The following is an 11,746-nucleotide window of genomic DNA, read 5'->3' on the forward strand; positions in this document are numbered from 1 at the left end:
CCAATTGCAGTCTCCACTGGATTGGCCAACAGAGAGTGACAATAATCCAGCCTGTCACATGGATCACTGTGGCTAAGTGCTCTGGAGACAGGCAAGGTGCTAGTACTTTAGCTTGGTGAAGATGGTAAAACACCACCTGTGCTATTCTAGTGACCTGAACCTCCATCAACAAGGAGGCATCACAGATCTCACCCAGGTTCTTAGCAGATTGTGCAACCGTAAACTGCACCCCATCTAAGGTTGAAAAACACGCTTCCTCAATGGGCAATTTCCTATCCAGCCATAGGCTCTCCATCTTTGAGGGTTGAGTTTCAGGTGATTCTGCTTGATCCAGGCCATTACTGCTTCTAGGCAGCTTGCAAATGTCTTGGAGTGAATCTGGTCAGCTATCCATCAGAATGAACAGCTGGGTGTTATCTGCATGTTTGGACCCAAGTCCAAACCCCTGACCAGCTGGCAAGAGGATGCATAAAGATATTAAATAGTGTGAGGGACAAAACCATGCCGTGCAGAACTGCACTGGAAACTTCTGTCTGTAACCCTAGAGAAAGGAGGACAGCCACTGAATTCCAGTATCAGTGAGGTGGCCAGCAAGAAGCTCATTGTTTAAAAGATTGAACGCTGCCATGAGGTCTAACAACACAAGCAGTGCCAACCTGCCTCAGTCCAACTGGCACTGGAGGTCATCCATTAGGGCAAGTAGAACCACCTCCATCCCATAGCCAGGCCAGAAGCCAAACTAGTAAGGATTGAGAACCAAAGTTTTATCTAGCTATGCTAAAAGTTGGTCAGTGGCAGCCCTTTCAACTACCTTCCCCAGAAATGCAAGATGCGAAAGTGGGGTGGTAGTTGGTCAGGTCCAGTAGATCCAAAGATGGTTTTCTTCAACAATGGCTGAACCACCACCTCTTTCAGCTTCCCCCAGCTACACCCTTGTAGACAGGGTTTATAGTCTCCTCTAGGGGCCCTCCGAACCTCATCACTCATCTTGAGCAACTAAGAAAGACAGGGATCAAGTGGGCTAGTGGTTGGCATCATTAAAGTCAGCAATCTATCTACTTCAGTCATCGATATATGAAGCCATCAAACATATTCCCCGAAGCGGCCAAGGGGCCTCCAATTCTCTTACTGTGTCAAAGGTGGGTGGAAAGTCATTGCAGAATGAAGAGATATGATCCGCAAAATAGCTTACCAATGGCTCACAGTTGATATCCAATTGACTACTAATCAGGCACCCATCTTCTAGGGTAGTCAGGGACTGAATTACCAAAAACAATTGCACTAGGCAAGAGCTAGCGGATGCAATGGAAGTTGTATTAAACTCAAGTTTAGCAACTTTCACCACCATCTCATAAGCATCCTATAGGATGTTCTCAATGCTTCATTGCTAGTGTCAGAATGTTCTGCTTCTGACATTATTAATAGTAGTTTGGTGACCTGTTAATTTAATTAGCCTATGGCCATGTTTTATTACTTTGGTTCTTCCTGCACTCACACCTCTCCCCCATCCATCTCCATTCCCCTCCGGAATGCACCCTTAGGTTCTGCCTGTCTGGTTAGTGTGACTGTTTGAAGTCTTCCCACATTGCATGGGTTCTCACGGGGCGGGGGGGTGCAAGGTGAGGGGTTATATGCTATGCCTCTGTCTTTGCTCAGTTTTGACAAAGTATTGTCAAGTATGCTTGCTTGCTCTGAATAAATGAAATCTTTTACACCAAGTCAAAGTTTTGCTTTTCTGAGTAGCTTAAGATCCTCACTGTGAGACTTCCTGCACACTTGCTCTAATTGTCTCAGTGTCTCTTTCCTCTTATGTAGGTGTTCACTTGAGGTGGAGACAGAGAGGACACAAGGGAGTGCTCTCATTGATGACAGCCAGTATCTGACTATGCCAGTTGATAACCAACTCATCTAATGAGCCAGGAGGCATTGAATTGCAGTCCCCACCGGATTGGTCAACAGAGATTGACAATAATCCAGCCTGGAGGTCACTGTCACATGGATCACTGTGGCTAAGTGCTCTGGAGACAGGCAAGGTGCATTCAGGGCATTCAGGACACCATTGTCAAAGCCATGTCTGATTTTGCCATTTGTGCTTTTATTTTGCTTCTTCTTCTTTTATTGCCTTGCTCTGTTCACTGTCCATGCAATAGATGACTTAGGTGTGAATTATCACAGTAGTGGGTTAGCTAGTTGGGGAGATCTCCTGTCTGTTTGCCATGACAGCGCTATCTCTGGCAGTAGCCTTGAAGGGTAATTGCATTTCTCCTGCTAACTTAAGGATGCATCCTGGTATGCATGCCTAAATGGACTGGCAGTGGGAGCAGTAGGGACTTGGAGGTTAGAGCAGGACAACGGACAGCAAACATTAGTCTTAGTAAAGCTCTCAGGTAGCAAGCATAATTGTACTTTCCAATAAAGAAACTTTACTGCACATGAGTTTTCTTATTGAATACAGTTGGCTGAAACATCACAACCATCAGGATCCATAAGTCTCCTCAGGTGGACAAAAATGTGCCCGCCACTTATACTCTAAGGTGGTACTCTAAGATTGGTTTTCAGGGTATAGTGTTCTGACTGTGGGATGGGATTTGCCACCATCAGTTCTACATCCACTCCTGCAACAAAGATCAAATCCAGGGTGTGGCCTACTTGATGAGTGGGCCCAGCAACAATTTGTAAGCGCCCTAGTTTTGTCATGGATGATTCTAGGTCCGGACCTGCTCCTGAAGTCAGGAGGTCTGCATGGCCATTGAAGTCCCCCAAAACTGTTAGTTTAGGGAACTCCAGTGCCCAGGCAGCCAACCCCTCAAGCAGACCTGACAGGGCATCTGGTGGGGCGTTAGGCAGAAGGTTTACCAACCAAATTGCCAAGGCCATGACTGCATCCCACCCCAGACCAACACATTTAACACCTGGGATCATTGGGGCTAGAAATGCCCTGAAGGATTAAGTCTCCCGAACCAGAATTGCCACCCTCCTTGACCTGAAGTTCGGGACTGATGGACTGAAAACTGGTGAGGGGGGAGCTCTCCCTTCCTCAGGTCTCTGTAACACATGCCAGGTCTACCTCATGGTCCACAAAGTAAGCTTGCAGGGTTGAGAACTTCTTGTTGTCGGAGTTGAGTTAACTGCCTTAGCCTCCATTCCTATAACTCTGAAAATGGGGTAGAGATTAGAAGGGATATGAGCAAACCCTCATATTTTGCCACACCCTCCAATTGTCAGGATCCCTGCCCCCTCTCATAACTCTACTCATACCAGTAACTGAAGTACTATATCAAAAACACTAATCTTCAATCAACAATTTAGTTGATTGTCAAGTGCAATTTAATATACACAACAATTTACATATCCAGCCATCAATCAGTTTGGCTCAATCAATGTCCGTTAATGCAGTGGTCCCTGGCCTTTTTATCACCGGGGACCGGTCAATGCTTGACAATTTTACTGAGGCCCGGGGAGGGAGGTAGTCTTTGGCCAAGAGACGTCACTGCCACCACCTGAGCCATGCCGATGGGGAGCCTCACCAAAGGTGAGCTGGCGGCAGAGTGGCAGGGCAGCCCCCAAGGCAGCAGCCAGGGAGGAGAACGAGGAGGAGCCGCAGCCCGGTACCGACTGATCCACGGACCGGTACCGGTCTCTGGACCAGGGGTTGGGGACCACTGCCTTAATGCTTGACCTTCATGTGCTTTCTACTACTCTCCTTACCAGAACCTTTCTACTGTTTTTTATTGCCTTTTTGTGGTTGCCCTGCACTGAGATTAGAAGCTGCTCCAGAAGAACTAGTGTCTCTTGATCAGGTCTGCTGAATTTCCAAGAGACATTATTATCATGTCATCCTGAGAGGTTGTTATCATGTCATCCTTTTTACACTATCAGGTAAGAACCATTATTGTGTTGTATTACTGCACTGCTTAGGAATTGCCTTTTCTCAATGTATTGACGTAGTTGGTATTCCCACTGAACTTGAACCAAGAGTTCTCCATAAAATTCACATTTTTTGTGTGCTGTGACACATCTTTAAGGTGTCACATATAAACTCTTAAACCAACAGGACACAAAGGGATATTGGTTATATAAATACACTGAGAAACAGCAGTTTTTAGACAGTGGAATTATAAAAAAATGGAGCATGCTTTTACTGTCCACCCATTGACCTATCTGGGCCTTTCAAACTCATTCTCTTTTAAATTCTGCCGTAATGGAACACAAAGCTAATTTAAAAAAAATACTAAACACCCTAACCCATTTATCATTTGAACTTCCTGCCTGTTCCTTGTTCACATGTCATGCTTTCAGCAATACATGTCTATCTGATGTATTTATCGTGTGCAAACATTACTTCGTCTTTATCAGGACTGCACAAGGCACTGCTGGCATAATCTGCTATTCCATGGCTACCTCTCTGCAGCATCACACAGGCTTTTAACAGTAATCACAGTGGCTCTGCAGCAGTCAATCCATGCCTTCCTTTACCAGACAAGTAACCAAACAGTCATCCAGAAACATCCAAAACACACATCTTTTCTCATTAAGGACATATTTGCCATATTTCTAATATCATGACCACTTTGTGTTGTTTGCCTTACATGATATGCCCCTTTTCTCATTCCATCAAATTTCTGGATTACTTAAAGGTAGTTCATCCTTTACAGAGTAACACATTATGAGCTCCCATGTGTATATGTTCTGATGTTCTCTACTTTGTTTCAGGTTTAAATAGACCTCTCAGCGATGAAATCTGGTGAGTGACCTTGTGCCAGTTACTCATAAGAATCTCATAGGAATGTTATGAGAATAAAATGAGGGGGGGATGTGTGTAGTTCTCTGAACTACTTGGAGGAATGGGGGGGTTGACTGCTGAAACATGCAAATGAATCCCCTTCTCTCATACCATAGCCTTGTAAAGGAGATCAACATATGGTATTTGGATATCAGCTCCCACTGAGAGGAGAATTTGTGCATAGGTCGCACCACACCAGAGCATCTAAACAGCATATTTTCACCTAGATTATTTGGCATTTTACAAGATGGGATTCACTAGCCATATATCATGAGTGTTTCATAAAGACATGCAGTGCTTGGTTTTGGTTGAACAACATCATTTGTTTTCATTTTATTCAGTATTGTAAGCAATTGCATTTCTTTTTATCCCACTTTTCTTCTCAATGGATACTCAGTACACAGAGCAGCCTAGAACACTGTTTCCCCCTTCTCCATTTTCTCACAACAGGAACCATGTGAGGTAAATTTGTCTGAAAGTGTGTGACTGGCCCAAAGTCATCCAGTGAACTTCAATTGTTATATGAATTTGTTTTAGGTTTTCTGTTGTGTTTCCTAGTGACGACACATGAACCCCTTTCCTTCTCCTTCTTTCCCTACCCTACCTCATTTAAGGTGCTAGTAGTGCAACAAAATTTGAATCCAATAGCACTTTTAAGATCAACAAAGATTTACTTAAAGAATGAGCTTTCATGTGCATGCACACTTCCTCAGACAATGGAACAAAAATCATAAGAGTACATATTTAAGCAGAGAGTAAATTAGTAGTAAATTAGTAACTTCAAGCTTCGTGACCTTGACATTTTTATATCCCCTTTGTTTTTGTGAACAACAACTGAACCCAAAAATCAGATTTTTTTATTCTACCAAGGAACTATCCAGTCTTCAGCTATTTACTAATTAACTCTCTCCTTACTTCTGTACTTCAGAACAAAACAGAGCTACCCACTTAAATCTGCTAGTAATGGTTGCTGCACTATACTCCTTCCAAATGCTACTTGATTTCACATCATCTAGACCAGTGGTTCTCAACCTGGGGGTCAGGACCCCTTTGGGGGTCGAATAACGTTTTCACAGGGGTTGCAGCAGGGCGAGCAACGAGGCCAGGGTGGGCAGGGCTGCCACTGTTGCTGCTACTCCTGCAAGCGCCCGTACTCGGCCACCAGCCACTCCAGCAATACCTCCAGAGCAGCACAGTCTCCCGCCAGGCGCTCCAGGTGGCAATGCAGCTCAGTGGGACAAGAGGCAGAACTGAACTGAGAAACCCTGGAAAAAAACCAATTTATATATAGTCATGAACAATGGATCTTCACACTATTAGTCAATTTCAGTTTAATTTCTGTGAAAGAACACTTGTATAATTTTATGATTGGGGATCAGCACAACATGAGGAACTAGATTAAAGGGATCAACCATTAGGAAGGTTGAGAACCACTGCTCTAGATAGACATTTTATTTGGATTTAGTGTATTTACATTCATCCAGCCTATCACTTAAGAGTCCTACCACATCACATCAGAGAAACAAGAAAGTTATAATTGATGGCCTTCAGCATACTTGCCTAAACTTTCAAATGCTCAAAGCAACTGCACAGGGATGTTAGTACAGTGGACTACAGAACCACATGGCAGCCTTTAGGACAAATCCAACAGCACAACCTGATCATACACCACTGGAACTATTGCAGAAACTGATAGGCCATATAGATGGGTATGCTGGTCAATGCTATCAAATGCTACAGAAAAGTCTAGGAGAAACAACATGGATCTATTTCCACTCTCTGTCTCCAAGCAAGATACATGCCAGCATAGCCTTAGTGGATTGCATCCTAAACCTAAATCTTAAACTAGACTGAAACAAGTCCAAACACTCAGTATATCCCAAATTATCAATTCAGTAAAGGAAGCCATGGCCCTCAGTATGTATGTCCTAAACAAGGCTGTTAATACTTGGATGTTTTAGAGGCCATTAATTCATAGGTTTGCCATACGTCAGAGATGACTTGACAGCACTTAACATGCACATACCTCAATAATGGCCCATCTTGACCATTCCTCTGAAATGCTACACAGACACATAATAAAATATACACTGTGGATCAAAGAGTGTTGAAAATCCATCTAGGAAATTTAGTTGCCTGTAAGCCACCAGGTGAATACTTCTGTCACTTTGGTAGTCTGGTTTCGTTTCTCTAATCTAAAGCCATGCTAGTCCTAATGATGAGCTACTGGTTATCAAAGTAAGTAGAGGAGAACAGTGGCCAGCTCAAGGTTGACTCAGCCTTCCATCCTTCCGAGGTCAGTAAAATGAGTACCCAGCTTGCTGGGGGGTAAACGGTAATGACTGGGGAAGGCACTGGCAAACCATCCCGTATTAAGTCTGCCATGAAAACGCTAGAGGGCGTCACCCCAAGGGTCAGACATGACTCGGTGCTTGCACAGGGGATACCTTTACCTTTACCTTCTGTCTCTACCACCACAATGGTGTCCCAGTGCCATAGTCCAGTACACCCCAGGGCATGAGCAATAGGCCAAAAACCCTTGGCAAACTGGTTTGTTTAAAAGTACTGCCTGTTAAAATAGGGAAAGCAGTCACTCTCAGCAGGTCTTACAGCTGGCCCAGGTGTTTTTACTTGTAGATACTTCCCCTTTCCTCTCATGGCCATGATTGGAATATTTTGTTTATTTTTGGATGTCATAAAGCCTCTTGTGTGTCATTTCAGAAGTCTAAATTAAGAGGTTGATCATGTCTATTCCCTCAAATTCCTGGACTGAGCCAGCATAAATGAAAATACGATATATAAATACAATAATGTGACAGAGTAGGACAGCCACAGATCTTTAGGAAAGAAGAAAATAGATAAAGGTGATTGCTGGAAGAGATGGAAGAGAAAATGGAAGAGAAGAACAGAGGGAAATCCTGCATCTGAGGGAGTTAAAAGGGCAAGGTTGTTATATGTTTTAAGGGCTGAGTCCATAGTATCTCAAAAGAGGAGCACCTCTTTTTCTTGGCCAGAAAACGTTCAGTTTATTTCTGTGTACTATAAATCCAAGTCTGAGTGTGTTATTTGCCTTAGGACTGTGTTAAAGGAAAGGACTGGACTTACCCTGGCTGTTTATTGACACTGCAGCAGCTCCAATCAAGAACAACATCCTGCTAGGGCGTCGAGCCTCAGCAGCCCATGTCACACAGAGGGGGCAGCACTTGCGCCTATATAAGGCCGTGCGCGAAGACTCCTGGCCTCTCCGCGTCATGTCTGCTCAGACAGCATCCCACCCTCCCGCCCTAGTTATGTTCTGGTATTGTTCTGTATCTTAATTGTCGCAGCTGCGGTTTTTGACCGGTAAGGAGCCTGTTGGTGGGGAGTCCCGTCTGCGTACGGGACTCCCCAGCAAAGGGGTCTCCTTAACGAGGCTGGCCACCATAAGGGTGCGACCTACCCAGCTGGGAGGCCAGGTCCTGTGGCCAGGCAATGGGATACCAGTGGAGGTGGACGCCTGCTGGTCCCCAGCAAGTCGCCTCCCAAATAAAATCTTCCAAGACATGGTGTGACCTGCCCTCCCAGCTGGGAGCGAGGCAGGGGCTTCGAGCGCCTTGAAAGTACATTTAACATCAAGCAGCTGTACGGCTGGCAGCGTTCATGCTTCCTTATCCGGTTTTTGGGGGCCAACCCTCCATTGAGGGTGGGCAATAAAGGCTGCGGCCATTTTACTGACAGCAGGAGTTGTGTCTTTATTGGTCAGTCGCTGCCTGCTAGTCAAATCATTGGCCCATCTGGTTCAGTATTGTCTACTTTGATATTGTCTGTCTAAGATCTCAGGCTCTCTAAGATCTTTTACATGATCTACCTAGGAGATGCTTGGGATTGAACTTGAAACCTTCTGCAATGAAAGTCCATCTTCTTATCTCTTTCCTTCAAAATCCCTTAACTTCAAACTTATTTTCCACATTATTGCCTTTACTCCCAGCAAGATGGGATTGTCAAAATTTGAACTCACACCTGAGCCTTCGGGGAGGGCAGTATATAAATGCAAAAATAAATAAAATAAATAAACTATTCTAAAATGAAATCTAAAGCCTTCTCAGTTATAGCATAGTAAAGGTATCCCCTGTGCAAGCACCGAGTCATGTCTGACCCTTGGGGTGACGCCCTCTAGCGTTTTCATGGCAGACTCAATACGGGGTGGTTTGCCAGTGCCTTCCTCAGCCATTACCGTTCACCCCCCAGCAAGCTGGGTACTCATTTTACCGACCTCGGAAGGATGGAAGGCTGAGTCAACCTTGAGCCGGCTGCTGGGATTGAACTCCCAGCCTCATGGGCAAAGCTTTCAGATGGCTGTCTTACCACTGCGCCACAAGAGGCTCTTAGTTATAGCATACTATGTTTGAAATTCTCTTCCTAAAGTCATTCAACTTGACTGACTTCTTCCTAGATAGTTAAAATCTGACTTTTGGTGCTTGGGATTATCTATCTACGTCATCTGTCCATCCATCCATCTGTTCATCCCACCCCGTTCCTTCTGGTTAAGGCAGTTTACATAGAACCAGATAGAACATAGGGTATGTAGAACATGGGAACATAGGAATAGGTAAAATACAATTCAATACAATCTGGATTAAGAGATGAATGTTAATTATTTCTAATGTTTTGATGTTTGTTTTAATTGATGATATTTTCAGTTTGACAGATTAATATTTATAACATGAATTTTAGTATGAGCTGCCTTGAAAGCCCAACAAGACTTAATAAATGGAGTGTACATTTTAGAATAAATAACAGCCACATCTTATCACTGAAAAAATAGATCACACCATGCAGTGGAGTAAGACCACACTATAAATGAGCAGTGCTTGTTTTTAAATCAGAGGCCCTGTGAAGATTACCAACAATGGAATATTTAATCCAGAAAGGAATCTGGCATATCTCAAACATAAGTTAGGCCTGACCCCTTGTGGTCAAAGCTGTTAATAGAAAGAAAATAAAATATAGCCAAACCTCATGTAACAACAGTGGGAACCAAGTTCAGATTCTCAGATGTCTAGCAGTGCACTCATAAGAGCTTTTTCCTGGCAGTAAAGCCTACTCGATGTATCTGAGTAGGATTCTGCATAAACATGCTTAGTCTGGCACTTTAACTGACCTGCGAAAAGTGGCTATGGAGAGGTTGGATCAGAGGGACAGTTGTAGCTGGCAGCACCCCATAGAGGAAATGAATCTGGAATAAACACACCTGAAGATGCATGCCGACATGATGCTAATGTCCTCTCCATTTCACATGCATGCACACACACACACACACACAAACACATACTCTCCACCAGCTTATGAAGCAGTGGTGGAAACTGGAGGAGGAAATTCTCATAGCAGGATATCTTGCCCCTTTAGTCACAGCAATGGGAAGGGGGAATTCCCACTCCCAGTGTTTTCCCAGTTAGAAATATTTATTCTCATTCTTTATCAAGACTTTCTCTCTCGTGCACACGCAGAGCTTCTTTAAGCCCCAGGGTCTAAGGTAGGTGCTCAGAAACTCAGAAATTATTTTGTGGTTAGATTTGATAGAAGAAATAAAGAAATGCCTTTGACAAGCAAGGCCCAAACATAGGGGTGGAAAAAGGCACCAGGAGGGCTTGACAGGCTGACCAGTACTATAATATGATTTGTTTACCTTACTTCAGAATTTTTGGGGTTTTTTTTATGACTCATTGGATTATATGCATGGCACAGGATTCTGGAAGGGGAATGAGTTTATTAACCTCATGGTGGGGCCTGGAGTTCTCCTAGAGTAATAAATGATCTCCAGACTACCCAGTTCAGTTCTCCTGAAGAAAGTGGCAGTTTAGGAGGGCAGACTGTAGGGCAATATATTCTCACTGTTCCCTTCCCTCCCCAAGCACTATCTTCAAATTTCCAAGGATTTCCCAAGCTGTAGTTCCCAAGCCCTAAAGGAGGAGACTGTAGGGTTTCCAGGCAGTACCAGAAACCGTAGAGTTTCCAGCAATTCCTATGGCTGCCCTTTGTCCCTTGGTGGGTGGGTGGGGAGTTGCCAGAAGTAACAAGTTACATGGCTGGTATTGCATTTTTAAAATTTCCCCCCGCCACTATTCAGAAGAGCACTGGGCACAAGAGCAGGGGATGGGTAATCCCACGCCCCATCCAGGAGCTTGGCAGCTGTGATTACAAGTTTCTACTGGTCATAAAGAAATAATGTTTGGAGTTTTATTTTTGCATTCTTTTCACTAAGACTGCCATGAGACCACTACATAACATTCTACATCAATGGTTCTTGAAGGACTTAAACAAATAATGCATGCATACTTACATGAGACTAAGCCCCATCAATTCAGAGATGTTTACTTCAATTAATAGTGCACATAATAAAGCCTATTATAGCTCTTGTGTGTATCTGTGTCTGTGTCCGTATGTAAAATGGCTTCAAGTTGCAGCCAACTTATGCAACCCTGTAATGGTTTCAAGGCAAGAGACCAATAATAGTGGTTTGCCATTGCTTACCTTTGTGTCATGACCCTGATATTCCTTGGTGTCTCTCGTCCTGTTAATTAAAACAAAAAGCTTGTTAATTAAAACAAAAGTAATGAAAGAACTCAGTTGAACTTCAGGATACAACAAGACACAAATATATAGCTGCCTAGTTGTGCAGGGCAAATGAAAGTTTTTCAGTGTAGTTTAACAAAACAAAACAAACCCTTGTTAACCTCTATTGCTTTGTTTAAAAATTACATTCATGGTGTAGAGAAAATAATGAAAATATAACTTAATAGATCTAATATTTTCCATTAAAGATGTATGAATGACATCATGGAGAAGCATTTCAGTAGCAATGGTACACAGCAAATAATAACGTAAGGGTAAAGGATGAGGAAGGAAAAAAGAACAAAGAAACAAGGCAAATAAAAATATGAGAAAAAGGCTGAGAACAACGGGGCAGGGGGCAGAGAAGAGATG

The sequence above is a fragment of the Paroedura picta genome, chromosome 3, assembly GCF_049243985.1.
Source record: "Paroedura picta isolate Pp20150507F chromosome 3, Ppicta_v3.0, whole genome shotgun sequence".
Lineage (NCBI taxonomy): Eukaryota > Metazoa > Chordata > Lepidosauria > Squamata > Gekkonidae > Paroedura > Paroedura picta.